This window comes from Cynocephalus volans, chromosome 11 (genome assembly GCF_027409185.1).
Source record: "Cynocephalus volans isolate mCynVol1 chromosome 11, mCynVol1.pri, whole genome shotgun sequence".
NCBI lineage: Eukaryota > Metazoa > Chordata > Mammalia > Dermoptera > Cynocephalidae > Cynocephalus > Cynocephalus volans.
The window spans coordinates 94944225-94965593 of NC_084470.1; positions in this window are offsets into that span (position 1 = coordinate 94944225).

The following is a 21369-nucleotide window of genomic DNA, read 5'->3' on the forward strand; positions in this document are numbered from 1 at the left end:
GACATGAGGTCAGAGGGGTGACAGGGACAGATCGTGCAGGGCCTATGCCCACTGTGAGGACTCTGGCCATCACCTGGGTGGGGCAGGATCTGTGGGAAGGTACCGAGCAGAGGAGAGATGAGCATTGACTTGAAGCAAAACCCTACGGAGAGCTGGCGGTGGACAGGACAGGTGGGGTGGTGGAGGGCTATGGTGCAGGGCCCAGCATGAAGCACAGATGAGAAGGTGTGAGATGGGAGGCCAGGCAGGTGGGCCAGTGGCCATGGGGACTCTTGGGCAGCACCTCTCAGGAAGAAGTCCCCATGTGGGGACAGGGGCGACCTGCCCGGGCTCACATCTGCAGGAGGAAGCCTCACTCCACACGACCTGAGGCCTGAGGCCGGCTCTCCAGCCTGGGCTGCCATCCCCCTCCTCGCCCCTGCTCACCCCGAGCCCACCCAGCATCCCCCAGCAGCCTGGCCTCAGTTTGCACATGGGTGAAGGGGAGGCGATGGCCTCTTCTGTTGAAGCTCTCCTCATTCTCCCTGCAGACGCAGGAGCTGTGATTTATTCATCCATGAGCCCCAGCAGCCCAGCTTCCACTAATAAATGAACTGAAAAGTCCGTCTTTTCTAATCCCAGCTCTGTCGGAGTGCCCCAGGCGTCGTCTGGGAACAACTGATGTTTTGATGACATGTGCTAAGAAGTTCACCGTTGCTTTTTCTTTATCAGGCTCACAGGAACACATCATGGTGAGAACACGCCAAAAGCCTGAAGCTCACTAAACATCCCCATTTAACAAAAGGAGCAGAGAAAAGGAGAGGTCTGCAAAGGGGCTTGGTGGGCTGGAGCTCACTCCTCCACAGCATAGCCCACTTCTTGAGTCCCCTGTGCCCAGTTTCTTACCTCTTCAAGCACTTTCATTTGGAAGCTCTGGAGAGAACATGCCCCTGGAGCCCTGACACCAGCCGTGTGACCTTGGGCAAGGCACTCTTGCTCACAGAGCCACCCCTTCTCTGGCAAACTCGAGACAGCAATGACCTATGGGCAGGTGTGGTCAGAATCAAAGAAAATGTGTATAAAATGGTAAATAGTAAACGTTATAGTAATTATTTTATTGATCTTATCGAACTATTCTTGAAACTTGAATTTAATATTTATTGAAATATACTTGCAACTTTGAAAAGAAGCCAAAATCTTACTTTAGCTTACAAAGGTCCTAACATCTTAAAAAATTTTTGAAATCTTCTTTTAAAACCTTGCCAAACCCCTTTTTGTGGCCTATAGGGCACTGCAGGATCCAGCCCTGCCCATTCCTCCCTTCTCAGTCCCTTCCTCTCACCCCTGCCCTCGGTGCTATGTCCTCGCTGACCTCTTAGCTCTCCAAACAAGAAAACTGATGCTTACCTCAGGGCCTTTGCACATGCTGTTCCCTCAGCTTGGCACACCATTCCCTCTACTCAGCAACAACAGGCTCTTCCTTCAGGCTTCCATGCAAATGCTCCTTCCTAGGCAAGGCCTTCCACGCTGCTCCATCTCAGTTTAGTCCCTCTCCTACCAGCCCGTTTTCTACTTCCCACACTTAGGACAATCCCTGACCAGTCTGAGAACTCCCTAAGAGCATCTGTCTGTCTTTCTTTTCACCACTAGGGTGCAGTCTGGTGCCTGGCACACAGTAAAGGTTATGTAATAAATAAACAGATCTGTAGTATGAGTTGGCACCACTGGTGTACATGCACACACTCTCATAACACCATTCCATAGTCAGTACAACACAGCATAGAGTAGTGCCAAATTAAGGATTGCCTGAGTTCAAATCCCACCTTTGCCCTAAATAGCCCTTGGATAAGTTACCTGCAAATTTTAAAGCTACAACATTGTTTTGGTTTGCCAAGATCTTAGCATCATGACATTGTATCACAATGGCATGTGGCTTGATATACACATGATCCTATGGTGACAGCGCCCAGTCCACACTGACTGCTGCATTCATGTTAACAATCATTAGATCATTACCATTACGACCACCAAAAACACAGACTTTTCAGCCTTTAAATGTCTGCTGAGTATACAATGAGCCAGGCACTGCCATCATGGGGACACTGAGGTGGAAGCCCCCATCTCAGCCCTCAAAATGTTTATGGACTTCTGTGAGACATGCAGGAGATAAAGGATCAATCAAGGCAGCAGCGACTGAGCTGTCCCAGGCTGCCCACAACAGACTGTCACATGTTACAGACAGGACTGAGTGCTTTACAGACAGGTGCAGGGGACACAGAATGAGGTGCCTGAGAGGTCAGCAGGGGCTTCCCATTCATTCATTCTTCCCTCAAACTCACCAAGCCCGTTCCTGCCCCGGAGCCTGTACACATGCTGTTCCCCCTTGCTGCAAGGCTTATCCCCACATCATGCAGCGTCTGAGCTCCTCTGCACAGCTCAGCCACCACCTCTGGAGGGCTCTGCTTAGATCCACCACTTCCCAGCTGTGTGATCTTGGACAAGATTTTTTTTTAATCACAAATCACTTTCCCTTGATTTTTACTTTATAGTACGGTTAGGACACCGTATTGGCTTTTAAATTGTTATTTGGTAGGTTTGCTTTCAGGATAACGAAAGGGGTCACAAAGTGTTTGCTACACTGGATGGGTTAGTCTGAGACCCCTGCACTAGCCCCTCAGTCCCACCTGTGTCTCATCACAGACAGGGGAAAACAGAGGCCCACAGAGACCAAGACCACAGGCCGAGCCATCCAGCTGGCAGGGTCTGAGGGGCACCAGCACTGGGCCCCTCCTGCTGCCCCGTCCTCTCTGTTTGGGAGGGAGGTATCCAGCTGCCCCACTCCCACACTGATCTCACTGTCCACTCCTTCCCAATGACCTCAGCCCCTCTGGTGGGGGGCTGCCTTAGGAAAGGCACATAATGAAAACAGTAACTCCCAGGTGAGGTATCACCTATTTTCCTGAGCGAGGCAGAAAGGCGCTGGAGAGAAGCATGGTGAGGAGGCCTCTGGGCAGGGTGGTGACTGGCAGGGAGAGGGCCCAGCCCAGCCCGACAGGGGGTCTGGACAGAGAAAGAGTCCACTGCGGATGGGCTGGAGTCAGAAACTCAGGAGAGACCCACAGGCTTATTGCCTGCACAGACTTGGAGGATAATATTAAAATTAAATAATAAATATCATCAAATAATAATAAACAAAGACATGGTAGTGCACCCAAGTGTCCACAGACAGAGAAGCATGTAAGCAGCATGCAGTCTGTCCATACAACAGAATGTCATCAGCTTAATCAGGAAGGACATTCTCATACACGCTGCAGCATGGGTACACCCTGAGGACGCTATGCTAAGTGAAATCAGCCAGTCACAAAGGACGAACACCGTGTGATTCCATTCACATGAGGAACCTACAGTGGTCAGATTCACACAGACGGAAAGCAGAACAGTGGGTGCGAGGGGCTGGGGAGGGAAAATGTAGTGTCAGTGTGTAATGGGAACAGAGTTTCAATTTGGAAAGATGAAAAAGTTCTGAGATAGGTGGTGGTGATGGTTGCACAACATTGTGAATGCCCACAGACCTGTACACTTAAAAATGGTTTATGTTATGTATGTTTTATAACAATATGAAAGATGTTAGTGTCACTTGAGGTGCCATTAGAAATATATAGATTCCAGGGCAGAGTCTCTTAGAGATCCAGGCTCTGCAGGTCTGGGGTGGGGTCTGGGAAGCTACAGCCCAACAACCCCAGGTACCCGGATATAGGGAACACACTTTGAGAAGTGCCGCCTTTCCAGCATGTCCCTTCCTCCAGCCTGATGGGGATTTTCCAGGCCTTGCCACCTTGGCTGCTCACTGACGGCTGCAGACTTGTTTGTGGCTTCAGGCCCCTGCCCTGGTTGCCCCCATGGACTTGGCCAAGGCACCTGCTAACACTTTCTGAGCCCTCATCCTTGGACCCCAGGAGATGGAACCACTATCACACCCATTATGTTGACGGGGAAACTGAGGCCCAAAGAGGTTAAATCACTTGCCCAATATCACACAGAAGTGGGCAGTGGCTGGAACCCAGACAGCACAAACCCAGATTCTGGCCTGCTCCAGTCTCCCGCCTCTTGCTGCCCAGGCTGTTTCTAACTGCCCAGAGCTGCCTGTTGGAGATCCCAGCTCTCTGGTCCCCTTGGCCACAGAGTCAGAATGGCCCAAAGGGAAAGAGCACTGTGTGGACTAGGCCCCTGCCATGTGTCTAGGCCCTTGCTGTCCTTCATACATTCTGTCTTTACACTGGCTCCCAGGGGGCATGACCAGGATCAGGTCCCGTGAGGCTAGGCCAGGGCTCCCCCACCTGCAGGGCTGAGGGGTGGCAGGGCGTGGGCAGGGCTCTGCTGGGCAGCTCGGACCTCCACCCACTGTGAGCCTCTTAGTGGCCAGTTCCACAGCCAAAGATGGACCTGGTGGGGTGTCCACAGCTGGAGTAAGCGGGTCACAGCTGACTGCCACTGACTGGCACACCTCCCACCCATGGTCCAGTCCTGAATTGTGGCCCAGCCTCTCCCTCACTTCAGGTCCACACAGGCCCCCAAAAGCTTCCTTTCCTCCCCACCCTGTCTGCTTGATGTTTCCCCCAGCCAAGCCGCTCATTAATTCTCCCGTCTATAGTAGTCTGCACCTGTCCTCCAGCTCTTGTCATACAAATTCCTTGTCCTCTCCCTGATAAACAAAGTCCAGAGGCAACCAACTCCCCAGGTTAAGAGTGAGGGCTCTGGGACGCACTCTTGGGGTTCAAATCCAAGCTCCGCCACTTACACACTGTGTGGCTTAGGGCATGGCATTTCACCTCTTTGGGCCTCTCCTATAAAATGGGGATCATTCTAGTACCTAGCAACCCTTGCAGGGTGGCTGGGAGGGCGAAAGGAGGTAAAATGTACAAAGTGTTCAGAACAGAGGCTGGCACTGGGTGAGTGCTATTTAAATGTCTGCTGTTGTTATTGCTGACAACGTGAAATAGACGCTCTCTGCATGTTACTTCTGGGATCTCAACGGAATTTTAAAAACATAGCAGTTTCTTCGAGCTCTCGAATACTGGGTTTATCTGATTTTATACTTCAAAACTTTGGCACGGATTGTGTCTGTGTGTACCTGTAGGTGTGTGCCTGTGTGTGTGCACGTTTGTATGTGATCTTTTTACAAACAGGCTGGCCTGTCTGTCCCCAGAAAAGACACCCCTGGGATGTGCCCACTGCCAGCAAGACAGAATTGAGGCATCTCCCCTGTCCTGTGAGACTGAGCCCATCTTCCCTTCAAGCCACATCTCCAGTCCTCTCTGCCCCAGATGCCCCAAGCCCCCCACATGGACAATATACCATTCCCTCAACGGGCACTGTCAGACCCTGCATCTCTGCACATGATGTCCCACAGCTTGAACTCCTTTCCCTCCCCTAGAGGACCCCAAATCACTCTCTCAGGACCACGTCCCCAGCCCCTGTGGGCCTCCCCAGCATGTCCTTTCCTTTGACCCAGAGCTTCTTGTACACCCCCCTCTGTGAATCCTTCCCCCCGCCCCTCCCCACACAGCAGGCGCCCTCCCAACTGTCCCGCTGCTGTGCTGTGCTGTGGGCTCCTGGAGAGGCCTGTGTGCCCAACAGGGTGTTGGCGCCCCCAGCAGGCTGCCAGCCCCACCCTCTGCACACAAGGCTGCTGTCATTGTCCTCCTGCGTGGCCACGGCATGTCTCCTGTCACCTCAGGCCCACTTGGGGCAGCTGCATGAGAAGGGACAGAGACAACAGTCTAAGCAGCACATGTAGGTGACGCCTCCCCACAAGGAAGCCCATGGATCCTACCCTCCCGCCAGGAGGCCAGAACTCTCCTCCTTCCTAGGCACCAGAATTTCCTCTAAATTCACTCCCTCCCCCTGTCATTTCATCCCATTACCACTGACACTAACACATACTTGCAGGGGCTGGTCTGGTTGGGGAAAGAAAAAAAAAATCCCATGCTGGTTACATCTGCAGCAACAGCGAAAATAAAGTGAAATTTCCTGGTGGGTGCCCAATCCCCAAATCCCACAGGTAAAAGCGGCTTTTCTTTCCCTTCTTTCCCCTGCCTCTTGAAACTCTCATAGTATTTGATTAAAGACAGAAAATATTGGTGTTCCTTAATTCCTTTCCAGCGTTTACAGCTAATGAGAAATGTGTCCTATTATTCTGGTCCTTGCGGTCTCTCAACCCCATGAAAGCTAATAAATCTCTCTCTCCCCTGGCTGCTGCACACGGTGCCTATCTTGAAATGTGATTTGAGTTTGCCAGCAGTCAGCTGTGAGACGTGGATTATTGCTGAGGCCCTGGGAAAGCGTGGACGAAGGAGGGGACTGGATGTGCGGACAGGGGCTTGGAGCCCCCAGGTCTGGGGATGGGCTCCAGGGGCTGACGAGGTGAGCTGGCTTTGTGTGTCTGCATTTCATTTTCTTTGACAGAGGAGATCCATTGGTTTCCTCTATGGGATCTGAGACCCAGAGAAAGATTAAGAGGGAAGGTTCCCACCAGAAGTAGGGCTGCACTGCCCTGGTACCTCATGCAGGTGGCTTCTCCCGGCTCTCCAGGGAACTGCTATGGCCCGGCTTCCACACCCTACCACACCCTTCCCAACACTGGGGTCTGGGAGGTGTGACCACAGCCTTCCCCTGGCTGGTGGCAGGGCTATGTGATCCATCTGATCTGCTGGTACTGCCATGGGAGCACCTGCAGCCACCTTCATCCTTGGGCTCAGAGGTGGGAACAGCCCAGATCCATCCAGTAACATCCCTGCTCACGGGTGGGGCCCATGCACCCCAACAACACCCCCAACAATGAAATCACTGGTCCAAAAGCCTCCTTCCAAGAAGGGCTTGGGAGGCTGGTGCTGTCTGCTGGTGCCGAGGGGTACCTAGTCCAGGTACCTTTCCTAAGCTCTGACCTGCTGCCTTCTCTGCCTGTCAGCATTACTCTGCAGTCCCAGGTGGCCCCGGGCAAGTAAGGAACAAGACCCTGCGGGGGTGACAAATGCCCAAGCAGGATATTCTCACATTTATGAAATGTCTTAAGCCATTGCACTGCAGGCTTTTAATGTAAAATGCTTGTTTCTGGAAGGTGTGCTGCAGTAACAGCAGAGAAAGAGAAGGAGCAAAGGCATGTCCTGGGATTCCCTAGGGAGTCCAGGCTTTGAATCGCTCCCCTGCAGCCATGGCCTGTGAGAAAGAACACTGGGTGCATGAATACATAAGAAACAACAAAACCCACTGCTAGAACAAATATGCAAACAAGAAAGAAACTGTCTTACCACCTCAAAAAAACAACAAACATCAAAGACAAACAATAAAAGGGGAAGAAAGAACAAAAGATATTTAAAACATCCAAACAGAAATTGATAAAATTCCAGGAGTAAGACAATATCTTTAAATAACAACCCTAAATGTAAATGGATCAAATTCCCCACTCAAAAGACATGACTGATTGCTGGGATTAAAAAGCTAGACCCAACTATATGCTATCTTCAAGAGATTCACCTCATCTGTAAAGACACAAACAGACTAATAGTGAAGGGATGGAAAAGATATACCATGCAAATGGAAAACAAAAATGAGTAGGAGTAGCTATTCTTATATTAGATAAAATAGACTTTAAACCAAAAACCATAAGAGACAAAGAAGGCCATTAAATAATGTTAAAGGAATCTATCCAGCAAGAAGACATAATAATCATAAGTATGGACCCAACACTAGAGCACCCAGATATATATAGCAAACACTATTAGATCTAAAGAAAGAGAAGACCCCAATACAATAATAGTTGGGGACTTGAACAGCCCTCTCTCAACATTGGGCAGATCATCCAGGCAATAAATAAACAGAGATACACAGGATTTAAACTATACTTTAGACCAATTGTACCTGGCAGATACCTAGAGAACATTTCATCCAACAACTACAGAATATACATTCTTCTCATCAGCACATGGAACATTCTCCAGATATACCACATGTCAGGTCACAAATCAAATCTCAACAAATTTTTAAAAACTGAAATCATTTCAAGTATCTTTTCAGACCATGAAGAATTATAAATAACAAGCAAAACTCTGGAAACTATACAAACACATGAAAATTAAACAACATGCTCCTGAATGACCTATGGGTCCAAGAAAAAATTAAACAGGAAATTGAAAAATTTCTTGAAACTAATAAAAATAAAAGCACATTATACCAGAACATGTGGGTACTGCAAAAGCATTACTAAGAGGTAAGTTTATTGCAATAAATGCTTATACCAAAAGAATAGAAAGAGTTCAAATAAACAACCTAACACTACATCTAAAAGAACTAGAAAAACCAGAACAATATAATCCCAAAATTAGTAGATAGAAATAATTAAGATCAGAGTAAAACTAAATGAAATAGAGACCCCCAAAATAACACAAAAGGTCAATGAAACGAAAAGTTGGTTTTTTGAGAAGATAAACAAAATAGACAAACCATTAGTTAGGCTAACTAAAAAAAGAAGAGAGAAGACCCAAGTAACATGAATCAGAAATGAAAAGGGAGACATTACAACCAACACCACAGAAATACAAAAAATCATTAGAGACTAGTATGAGCAACTATATTGTAAAACCAACGAATTTGAAAACCTGGAGGAAACAGATAAATTTCTGGACACATACAAACTACCAAAACTGAACCAAGAAGAAACGCAAAACTTGAACAGATGAGAACAAGCAATGAGGGGAAGCCTCCTACACTGTTGGTGCGACTGTAAATTAGTGCAGCCATTATGGAAACGGTACGGCAGTTCCTCAAATAACTACAGAAAGAACTGCCTTACGATCTAGCAATCCCCTGCTGGGCTTATACCCAGGGAACAGAAATCATCACGTTGAAGGGATACCTGCACTCCTGTGTTTATCACAGCTCTATTTATAATAGCCAAGAGTTGGAACCAACCTAAATATTCATCGACAGATGACTGGATAAGGAAATGTGGTATATACACAATGGAATACTAACTACTCTGCCATAAAAAAGAATGAAATATGGCCATTTGCAGCAACGTGGATGAACATGGATAAATTCTCCATATGATTTTCATGGAGAAAATTATGTTAAGTGAAATAAGCCAGTCACAAAAAGAGAACTACCTTACTCATAAGTGGGAGCTAAAAAAACTAACAAATAAATAAAAAAAGAAATACACATACAACAAACACAATAATATGTTGAACTTTCAAAGGAGAGAACAGAATTGAGGTTACCAGAGGTGGGAAAGGGGAAGGGACGGGGGGGGGGGGGTAGCAAGGAATTAGTATAAGGCCACAAAAAATGATTACATTGTGTAATGTTGAATATACTAATTATGCTGATTTGAGCATCACATATTGCACACAGAAATTGATGTTCAATTCCATATTCTACAAATATGGATAATCGATTATGTTTCAATAAAAAAAAAAAAAAAAAGACAAGACGTTGGGCAGATAGCACAGGGGCTCTTCCTGCAGAAAGGCTGTCCTAACCCTGGTCCTGTCGCCTTCTACATGCAGATCCTCAGCAAGAGACACTGTTTCCTGCAAAATGAGGCAACTGGGTCTCCCCAAAGCTCCCTGAGAGGATGGATGTGAGCATGAGCACAGAGCCTGGGCCCTGTGCAGTGTTTGCTCATCTCTGTTCCCTTTGCTCCCGCTGCAGACAAGTTCAAGGGCAAGAGAACAGGGCTGCCAGCTCCTGGCTGAGGGGTCAGGAGACAAGGCCTGTGCCAGGTCTGAATGCAGTGGGCATGCTCCTCTGGACCCCCAAAGGCTGATGTCACAGTGCCCCAGTCCCCCAGGCCTGCCTCCTTCACCTTACAGCCAACTGGGGAGAAGGACATAGCCTGGAGGAGCCGGACTGGAAACCATTCAGACAACCAGGATCTTCCAGAGTTTTCTAAATGAAATGTGCCACCTCGTCTGCTCAATGACATCTCCATGGGCCAGGCCCTCTGCCCTACGGCCATGATGGTACCGGGAGTGCCCCAAACTTGCCCTCACACCCTCATGTGCTCAGCTGCATCTGCAGGCAACCAGGAGATTTTCAGAAAGGACGAAAGCTAAATGTTCTGTGTGTATTAACTCGCTTCAGCCCTGTATCAGCCCTATGAGGTGGGTCCCAGTCTCACCCCCAAGCTGTCAGAGAAGAAAACCGAGGTCACACAGTGGTGGCTGGTGATGGGACTGGCACCCAGGATGCCCCGCTGCAGACCCCCACTCTAAATGACCACAGCAGGCAGCTTCCTAAGAGAAGTTCAGCCGAGAAAGCAGAGGACAGACATAGGCAAGAAAGCCATCCAAGGCCGAGGAGACCCTCCTCCAACTCCACTCCTCCCACACCCTGTACATGGACGTGCGCCTGCTTGCAAACAACCCAGTTGCGGAAGGCTCACTATCTTACAAGGGCTTCCAGGAGCTTCCAAATCATAGAATCCTCTCAGTTAACTGAAAGTCCTTCCCTGGCCTTCTCTGCCTGTGACTCCCCTTGAAGATGTGGAGACGGCAGCCAGCTGTGTATACAGACACAGGAAGGTGCCACCTCCATGCAGCGTTCTGTGCCAGGGTTGGGGACACAGTGGGTTTGCTGCCAATGCCCCCTCAGGGCTGCCCCTGCTGGTTCTCTGCACTGGATCCTCTGGCCTCTGCTGGACACGGCCGGTGCTGCCCCCACCCCCACTGGCCAGGCTTCAAGTACCCCAGGGGGCTTTGGGGAGAGCTGTTCTTGTGGAAGCAACAAAATGGCCCCCCGAGCAGATTCGGGGGGCTGCTCTGCTTGTCTGAGGCCAAGGGCCTGGTCTGCGGGGCTCTGGGTTGTCCCACACCCAGCTCACAACACCTGCCCTAGGAGGGGCTTCCTGACCACAGAGGGTCAGGAACTGTGGACTGTGGTCCCCTGGATGCCGGGCCCTGGGTGGAGCTGCCGCGGGAGGCCTCGCCTGCTCCCTCCCTCAGCACCTCTGCTGTTCTCTGATTTCTGCAGTGTGGTTCCAGAGAGAAGGTTTCATTCGAAGACAGGGTTCTGCTGCTAAAAATGTAAAAATAGAAAGGGCCTGAATAATACTGCCATGAAAGCTCCCTTCCTGTGTGGGTGGCCCCGAGTCAGGGGTCCCCCAGGACAGAGTCACTGGCTGACCAGGAAACAGCCCAGGGACCACAGTGGCCTGCATGAAAGACATGATGGTGCCTCCACCTCCTTCCTGGGCTCTGGACAGGGCCTGCCCATCTACATAAAGCCGAGTAACGCTCCGACAGTCTTAGGACACGCAGAGCTGCTGCAAAACAGTCTCCCATTCTGCATTTCTCCTCCAGTAATCTCTGCCTCCACCTTTGGTCCCTGTCACCTACCATCTTTGAGCAAATGCACCCAGATGACAAAACCATGAAGCAAGGAAGGCGGACACTACGGGAGGCTGTGGAGCGGCTGCAGGGACAGCCTTGCACACTTTCTGCTCTGAGGCTGCAAGGCAAATCTCATGGGAAAGCACAGGATTTCCCATCAGCAAAGCTGCGCTTGGGTCCCGGCCCTGCCCTTGGAGATGGGTGCACTTGGGAAAGTCCTTACTCTTGGGTCAGTTTCCTCATCTGTAAAATGGGTTGGTACCTGCCCCGAAGGCACTCTGGAAAGGAGATGAGAGACCTCCCACGGGTGCCAGCAGGAGGCAGATGCTGCCCAACCCCAGCTCAGCTCTGAGACCAGGAGCTCAGCACAGGTCCCACTGCCAGGGGCAGCCGAGACCCAAGACATGGACAGAAGGGCTGGGGTCACTCCCTGTCGAGGCTTGGCCAGGCCCCAAGCCCTTCTGCTGAGTCATCCCTAGGACCTGCCGGAGGAGACTGAGCTATGGCCATGACCACCAAACGTCCACCTGCAGACAGAACCACCATGATTTGTGGTCAGGCAGGCCTGGGTCAGATCTTGCTCCCACTGCGGGCTCTAAGCAGCCAGCTGCACCTTTCTGCCTGTCCACATGCTCATCTGGAAAATGGAGTGCTGGCAGCCCAGGGTGGTCACCGCCTATGACCTGCTCCCCTCCCCTGGTCCTGTCAAGACACATGAAGGATTCCATCACTCCTTCACAGGACCCTCGATGACTCCCCAAGTCCAGACCTCTCACTCCAGACTCTCACGTCCAGCTCTGGCCTCCTCCCCTCCTTGCATGCATCCTGCACCCCAAGATCCCGCCCTAGGGCCTCTACACTTACCATCGCCCTGCCAGGGAAGCTCTCCCCAGACATCCCCATGGCCCTTCCTCCAGGTCTCAGCTCAGCCGTGGCCTCCTTCAAGAACCCCCCATCCCTGCTGGCATCTTCACAGCCCCTGCGGTTCTCTTGTCAGATGTTTATCATCCGTCCCTCCCACCAGGAGCTCCACGAGGGCAGGGCTGTGTCTTATCCCCACCATACCCCACAGTCTACAGCAGCACTTGTCATGTGGCTGGCACTGCATCAATACCTGCTCAGCGAGGCCATCAATATCATCATCCTGGGCACTAAGCTGTCCTCTGCCCCCTGCCTTGTCTTACTCCTGAAGAGAATGAGCTCCTGCTTCAGTTTCCTGATGTCCTCAAGGATGAACCCCCATTCAAGTCCAGTCGAGGTGGGGGGTCTCTCCTCCAGGCAGCCCACCACCACCTGGGTGTGCACCAGCCCCCGGGAGGAGGCCCACAGCCCTCCAGGGGGGCTCTGGGCTTTAGGAACGGGCCTCAGATCTCAGATTGGCCCTGAGGTCTCTTAAAGAGTTGGGCATAAAAAGTCCCACACTACATTAGTTATCTCCAGTTCCATTAGGGGAGGGGGAGGGAGTGTTATAAAGATCCCTTGAGCCCATCCTGGGATACAACCCACCTGCCCATCAGCCTTTTGTCATTTCTGTCTCCCCTCGGACAGGATGTGGGGCTCTCCAGATGACGCCCACTGCTCCCTGCAAATCCTCCCTGCTGGGGCGGAGACAGGCAACACAATTAGTGTCTCAAAGGAACAGCATCAGAGCAAGTTACAGATTTCCTTTGGTTTCATTAAATTAAAATTGCAGAATTCCCTTGGAACCCTGCTGCCTGCTGATGGGAAGTTTCCAACTTACACATGCAGACGGTGGTTCACCCCCAGCCAGATGGGGCCACTTGTGCTACCATGAGGATGAAGCCCTGGCCACCCACATCACAGACACGGGGCTGGGTTCAGCCAGGGTTCTGGGGCCCTGACCTGCCCCACTGAGCCCTGGTCATCTTGCCCGGCTGAGCTGCAAGGAGGCAGCAGAAAGGGAAGAGGGGGCCCAGTTCTGGCAGACTTCGAGGCACTGTCCTCACTGCCTTGGGCCCCCTTTCCATCCCTTACCACACAGGCATCAGAGGCACAGGATTCATGAGACAGAAAGCTCCTTGTGTTCTGGGTCCTCCTGGCCATGAGGTCTCTGGGAAGACCAAGGTCTCTTCCCTCGCTCTCGGACATGTGGGGCAGCATTTACCAAAGCTGCCCACCCCTCAGGACGTAGCAAGGACTCTAGATGGGCCCATCAGTGAGACCCCCCTAGGAAGTGCCACCAATTAGAGGACAAACCCTCAGAGCTCACCAGTAGAGGCCACCTGGCTATGAGCCACTGGACACATGCTACCATGGGACGAAGACTGAGGACACTATGCTGAGTGAAATGAGCCAGCACACAGTGCTGCATGACTCCACTCGTGTGAGGTCCCCAGAGAAGTCAAACTCCGAGAAACAGGATGGTGGTTTCCAGGGGGAGTGGGGAGTCAGTGGTTAATGCGGACGGAGTTTCAGTTTGGGAAGATGAAAAAGTTCTGGACCTGGATGGTGTGAATGCATTTAATACCACTGAACTGGACACTTAAAAATGGCTAAAATGGTACATTTTTTGTTATGCATATTTTACAATTCAAAATAAAAATTATAAAAACAAAACAAATCCTGAGCCAGGAAAACACAGGCAAAAATGGGCATGACCAAGGCTGGCAGAGATTATCAAATACTTTTTAAAGGTCCTGACACAGTTTGTATGTGGGCGAGACTTTGCGTTGTGTTCATCAAATTTGGAAACCAGACCGAAGCAGGATTCATCACGCCAGGCTGAAGTCACTAACTAAAGAAGTTCTGGGAAAAACATAGACAGCGTCTTCCTTCCCGTAAGCATTTCCCTTCAACAGCATTTCCACTTCTGCTGGGCAGCACACAAGTGGGCCCATGGTGTGATCACATCTTCAAACTCAGCACCCAATGGTCAGAGGACACCAGAATGTGCCTCAAGTCCCACTTTATCCTGTCCACTCGCCGTATCCGTCAGCTCACTAAAGGCTCTGAGAAGTCCCACCATAAAGAAATTGGATGGACCCCAGAATTCCCACAGCTTAGTTGACGATGAAACATTTTACTTCATGACTTTATAGACGTTTGTTTGGAAAATGCTGAATTCCAGGACCTTGTTATGCAAAGAGGTCATACATCAGCAGGAAAAGCAGGTTTTAGCTAAAAGTGGGAAGTGTTCTAAAGCCGACCTGGCACCCCCCTTGCTGTTCCACCCAAGTCGGGCTCTGTCGACCAGACCACAGGCTGCCCAGAGCAGTTTCTTTCTGTCCTTTATCAATACCTGGGAGCAGGTGTGTCAGTTCTGAGGTCCTTTAATAACGATGCTGGCAGCTGTGGCTTAAACGCTTCGCCAAAACCTCCCTTGCCCAGCCCTCGAAGCCACAGCCTCTCCCTCAGGGGCTGGTTTCCAGGCCAACGAGGACTTTGGTGGTTTGTCTTCCTCTTCCAAAATAGGAAGGGCGTGGGGGTGAGTCCCCAGTGTCCCCAGAGTTCATGACAAATGATTGTGCATCTGCTGAACTCAGCACAGAGTGACCACAGCACCTGCTAACCCAGTTCCTGTGGGTGCGTGGTTCAGAAATGGGGACGACGGTTCCCTTTACCTGGGAGGAGGGCCCCACTGGCCAAACCGGACCCCCCTCTCTGACATGCACGTGCTAGCCTCTAAGAGCCTCCGAGGCTGTTTGCATGTAAGCAGCAGCTGTGCGATGACACGTTAAACAACGCAGCAGGTGCAGAGTTCAGTGGAGAAGGTGAAAACGTTCTGGAGATGGGTGGTGGTGACGGTCGCCTGACAGCATGAATGTCCCTGATGCCACTGAACTGTACACAGAAAAATGATTAAGATGGTCACGTTTATACTATGTGTATTTTACCACAATTTTTAAAAAATGAAACAACCCTTACAGGGCAAAGAGACACAAGGACTGTGCTGCATTCACCGTGAGAGCCCTGGGCCTCGCTTGGGGCTGGGCATGTGGCACCCGAGATGTGTTTGTGGCAGAATCAGGAGATGCTGGATTTAAGTCCATGCTCTAGTCTTAGTGGCTGTGATCTAGGTGAGTCCCTCAGCCTTTCTAGAGTCTTGACCTACAGAGTGTGGGAGATGGGCTGGTCATCTACAAGATGACCAGTGTGGGATGCAGTGACCAGTCTGATGCAGAATTTTCCAGAGTGCTTCCTGGCTGTTGTGTTGTAGTTGACCCACACCATACCTCTGAGAGACAAGGTGGGCATAGGGGCAATCTGCCAGGCTCAGAGAGCTTAAGTAATTTGTCCAGAGTTGCACAGCCAGCAAGGCCAGGCTGGGTCCTCTGGCTGCACACCTGCAGACCTTGCTCATATCTGCCATCTTGGCCAGGACTTAGGTCTCCGTGTCCATCCACTTGCACAGCGTTTTCCCAGGCAAGGGGAGGTCCTCCTGGTCATGCTCTGAGATTGGTGCTTATGCTTCTAAACGGACGTTCTACTTCAATACAGTAGCTCATTTAAAAAATGTAGCACTTTGTCTCCATAAACTTCCTTCATGGGCTTTACTTCACTGAGACTGAACTGGAGTGCCATCTGACATGGCTTTAACATCCACGTGTGAGGTAATAATCAGGCAGAGGCAAAGAACCTTGAAAGTTCTTTGAATGACCCTCAGGGCACCATGTTCTGGGTTTGGGAAGACAGCCCAATAACTGATCCTATGCATAGGAAAGTCTGAGGACCACGGAGCTAGATCAGAGGGAAGGAGGGAGGGAGGGAGGGAAGGAGGGAGGGAGGGAGGGAAGGAGGGAGGGAAGGAGGGAAGGAGGAAGGGAGGGAGGGAAGAGAGGGTTTGTCTCTGGCAGAGACTGAGGCTTTATGGGAAACTCCTTAATCCGGTAGTGATGGCGACAATTAGAGAAATGAGTGCTTCCACTCACCTGTAAGGTTTACTCCCAGTTTAGGTCTCAGAACTGTCCTAAACACAGTGAGGGGCTAGTCTCATGGCCATGAGGAGTGCAAGAGAAGGCACAGGGAAGAGCCCCTGGCCCAGGCCTGGGCACCGAGAGGTGCTCAGAAATGTTTCCTAATTTGCAGTCCCATCTTGACGGCCCAGGCCCACAATCCCACCACCCTCAGCAGCCTTCCCCATGGCAATCCCTGCACGTCCTTGGACAGGGGACTCGTGACAGTGTCCTAGCTTTGAGCAACAGAGAGGTTCAGCCGCCTGTGAACAAGCCAGCGTGTCCACTGAAGGCTGCCACACCAGCCCACAACCGAACGAAGGGCCACCTGGACATCAGAAGCCCGCCAAGGTCCGCACCAGCCCAGCCAAGAGCCTCTTCGAGAGGATGCTTCAGACAGACCTTTCTGGAATGAAGCCGTCTCTTGTGGGTGGTTCTCTGCTCCAGATGGCTGGAAGGAGGTGCAGCTGGCCTCGTGCCCACCCTCTCTGTCTCTCACAGAAGCATCTGCACCCCAGTAGAAGCCGAAGTCAAACGCAGGCGCTCAGCCAAGAGACATCCTTATTTGCCGAGAGCTAAAGACCCCTCAAGACTGAGGAGGAGTTCTAGAAACAGACATTTAGTACAGAGAAGCCCATGTGCTTCCTCTTCGATGTCTGGGATGAAGGGATATGTGTGGTCCCCTATCCCTGCATGGTCTCCCTTGCAGAAGCATCTGGATTTGCAGTCATTCTCGGGGCACTGTCTGTGTTTCTGGGGCGGCAGTTTGGCAGAGTGGGAAATAGCCTGGAGCCCTGGAATTCCATCCTGCATCTACGTCCTCACCATGCAGCCCTCGGCAGCTCCATGGGCTGAGGGCCAGAGTTCCCTCATCTGCAAAGTGGAAATGATGGTGTCTGCCCACAGATGGCCACACAGAAGAGCTATGATGTCCTTTTGCTTGCTTAACACAGATTTGTGGAGCACCTGCTTTGTGCCAGGTACAGATCCAGGTAGAGTGGTGGCCTCACTTTGTGACCAGAGCTGAAGATCAATCTCCAGCCTATCTGACTCCACTACACACTGTTGCTTTCTAAAAAAGCAGCTGATACAAAAATTTTTAAAAAGCAACTGATGATAATTAAATACGAGGATGTCTACTTTTTTTACACTTATAAATCACTCCTCTACAAAAATGCAGAAACAGCTGAAATTGCTACAATTATACATCAATATCCTAGTGATTATCAGTAAATGTAATTCACCTGTCATTCACACGTTGGGCACTGGGCTTTTCAAACAATGGTGCTAAATAAATGTCTGCCAAATATATGAATGGGAAGGTCCACTGTGCTCAGAATAATGTAACCCCAAAGAATGGACGTTGAGCCTATGGCTTTCAGCCCATGTCTGATACAAGCTTCTAACCACAGTGGTGAGCAACCTGTCCAGACACTCCACACTGATCCTGCTCCGGTGGCAGTGGCTGGGGTGTGTGATAAGCCTGTGGCAGGGATAACAATGGTCAAGGAGTGAGCAGAAGGCTTTAAAGGAAGACTTGAATCTTCTCTGGACCTCACAGCCATGAATCCCACCAGGCAAACACCAAAACATGCCTGCAACTCTAACATAATACAGAACAAAGACAGGCACCCTGCCACAGGCCACTTGGTCGAGGCGGGTGGGAAGTCATGCCACGCCCTGTCAACTCTCAATCCCAGCCTCACAGCACTGGGGAATAAGGAACCTCCATGGAGACATACAAGAGGAGTCCACACCTCTCGAGGACCCCAGGGTACCAGCTGCCCACTGCTGCAGTGATGCTACAAAACAATTTGCCCCAAAACTTAGTGGCTTAGAACAACCACCACTTACTGTCCACAAGCATAGAGGTTGGCCAGGGACTCTTCTGATTGGGCTGGGTGTGGCCGATCTCTCCAGGGCTGGCTCACATGTCTGTGTCAGCCCACGGCTCAGCAGGGGATGGCTGAACTAGGATGCTGGTTCGTGACCTGGCTTCTCTCCGCATGGTCTCTCTTCCTCCAGAGACCTAACCCAGGCTCACGCTGATGCTGTGTCAGGCTCCAAGAAAGAGAGTTCGGCTCAGAGCGGGCACAGCATTCCTTCTACACATTCTGCCGGCCAAAGCAAGTCGCTCGGCCAGCCCAGGCTCAGGGTGGGGGTGGGGGCACTGGGCTCCAGCTCAGAATGGGAAATGCTGCACAGTCACATTGTCAAGGATGCAGAGGCAGGCGGAGTGGAGAATTGAGGCCATTCTCACAATCAACCCACTGCCCCTCACCACTCCGCCAGTCACACAAAGACCCTGGAATTACAGTTTTTCACTCAACACACACTCCAGCACACTGCTGGGGAGCCCAAGCTAAGAAACCTGTGCTATCACTGATCTGAACTTCCAACTAAGTTTGAAGGCTAGGTCTGTCCCACCATGGAAAGGGATACGGGTTTTCCACTTACATTGGTGATGTGATGATTCCTTTTAAAATAAATGTTTTTCTGTTTCAAAAATTATTTGCACAAAAATATTAAATCAATAGTGTGCACCCAAATGTCCATAGAGGGATGAATGGATAAGCAAAATGTGGTCTATCCACACAATGGAATATTATTTGGCCTAAAAAAGAAGGAAATTCTGACATGTGCTACAATATGATTGAACTTTGGGGACATTATGCTGAGTGAAATAAGCCAGACACAAAAGGATAGACACTGTGTGAGTCCACTTACACGCAGTATCTAAAGCAGTCAGATTCACAGAGACAGCAAGTGTGGCGGGGGGTGAGAGGACAGGGTGCTGGTGTGTACTGGGGACAGAGTTTCAGTTTGGGAAGGTGAAGGCGTTCTGAGCTGGACGGTGGTAGTGACTGCACAGCAATGTGAATGTGCTTAATGCCACTGAACTGTACACTTACAAGTGGTTCAGATGGTCAATTTTTTGTTGTGTGTATTTTACCACAATTAAGCATAAAAAAGCAAGAACCAGAAAAAGAGCAGTGCAAAGGAAATACAGACATGGCAAAGACTATGACAGCAGTGGGCAGACGTCTCTTGCTCCAGAGTCCACAGCATAGCCTACTTTGGAGTCCTGAGCCCGGACAGCACGTGGTGTGAGAGTCAGTGCAAGGCATGCCCTGGGGCAGTGCCCAGCATGGTCAGCCGCAGGCCATCGAAGCTACACACCTTAGGCAGCTTCTGCCTGCACTCCAGCTTTCTTTATCTCCAGTGCAGTTCAGAGGATTTGCTGACTGGCAGAATGCATGTTTAGGAATAGGTTCTCATGAGGGTGACATGAGTGGCTTGTTACTTAGCGTGACTGATGTGGGGATGGGTTCTCATTGGTCCAGTGGCAGTATCCCACCAGAATCCCACAGACACCCTCCCCTCCCTTGTGTCCTGTGACCCTGTGTGGGGTACGCAGCTGAGTCCCCAGCCAGACCCGACTCCCACCACGAGTGAGTTTGCACTCTCCTGGTTCCCAGAGCTGATCGGCGAATACTGCCTCCAGAACACTGACCTGTTAGCCTTGGCTGAGCCTTTCATGAAAGGTTTCAAACACCCAGTGAGACCTCCCTGAGCTCACAGAGCAAGCTGCCAGTGACAGCCTGCCTGCAGCTGTCTGTTCACAAGGCGGGACTTGCTCTGACACCTGCTTTCCTGGGGCCTGCTAGTGAGGCCTGGAGAGGATGGTTGTTAATTCATCCATAAGTGCCTTCACCCCCATAATCTACTAAAATTACCTGATAGACATGCCTGCCTAGACTGGCTCTGGACAGGTCCTCACAACACCCAGACACCCCCAGGGTGTGCTGGGACTCCTCTTCTGCCTCCACTCTGTCAGATAACATGATGACCTGAATGTCTGTCCTGCTGTCACTTCCTTTGCTGTCTCCAGCCTCTCCTCTGGGCCTCCCAGGCAGGGCAAGTCCCCACCTCTGTCCAGAGACAGCCAAAGGCATAGGTTCCTGCAGTCTCACCGGCCTCCTTGGGACAGTGGCCTGGGTTGGCTCACAGCAGTGTGCCCCCGCTTTGCCTGATAAAGAGCTCACCCCATCTTCTCCCTCGCTACTGTCAGGCCTCCCATCGTCAGCTGGGCCTCAGCTCTCTTCTTTAACCTAAAGCTGCACCAGATATTTATCTCCAATGACTGTCACCACCTGAGCTTTTGTCTAGCAATTAGGAGTGTCAAAATCATTTAGGTCCAGTTTCCATCACATCAGCAACCTTCTCACTTCAGTGTCAAGTGCAAATTTGATAAGTGGGCTGATCTGGAGGGGTCTCTGGGGCTTCCTCTGGGCTCTTGATGTCCCCAGCTACCACCCGATCATGCACACAGGAGCTATCCCCACACTCACTCCCAACTGCACTGAGATGTTAGGGAAGCGACTGCCTCCTGGAGACCCTGCACAAATGTGTCTGCCAGGTCTGTCTTCCAGGGCTCCGGGGGCTATCACTGACCCTGCAGTCTTGTCCAGGATTCTGGGCCTTCTGCCTAACAACCCTCTCCAGCGTTGCACCTGAGGTCAAGTTCAAGCTCGTGGGAGTGTAGTGTCCAAGCTCTGGGCTTGGACACCTGTGCTCTTTTCAAGAGGCCAGACCCCCCATTGTGTCCTCATCGCCATCAGAAATCCAGAATCTGCTTCTGTTCAGGAGGAAGCTGGGGTTTTGCACCCTCCAACTTCCTCACAGACAGTGCTGACCACATCATAACCCTGAACAAAGGTGGAACATCCCGGGCCTTCAAGTCTCTTGTGTTCTGGCCTTCCTGGTCTCACCTCCCCACTTCCCAGCCCCACTCCCCACCGTGGCCAGACGCCAGGCACACTAGCTCCCCTCTGGTTTCTCTTCTTTTTCTTTTTTTTTTTGGCAGCTGGCCAGTAAGGGGATCAAACCCTTGACCTTGGTGTTACAACACCATGCTCTAATCAAGTGAGCTAACCAGCCAGTCCCTCTTCTCTGGTTTCTAGTCAGACTCCCAGGCCCACCCAAAACCTGCTCCCAGTCTCTCCTCTGTGGAACACTGCCCTTCTCTGTCCCTAGTCCCTCCACCCTCTAAGGCCCATCCTCACCATCCCCTTCTCTAGGAGGCTTTT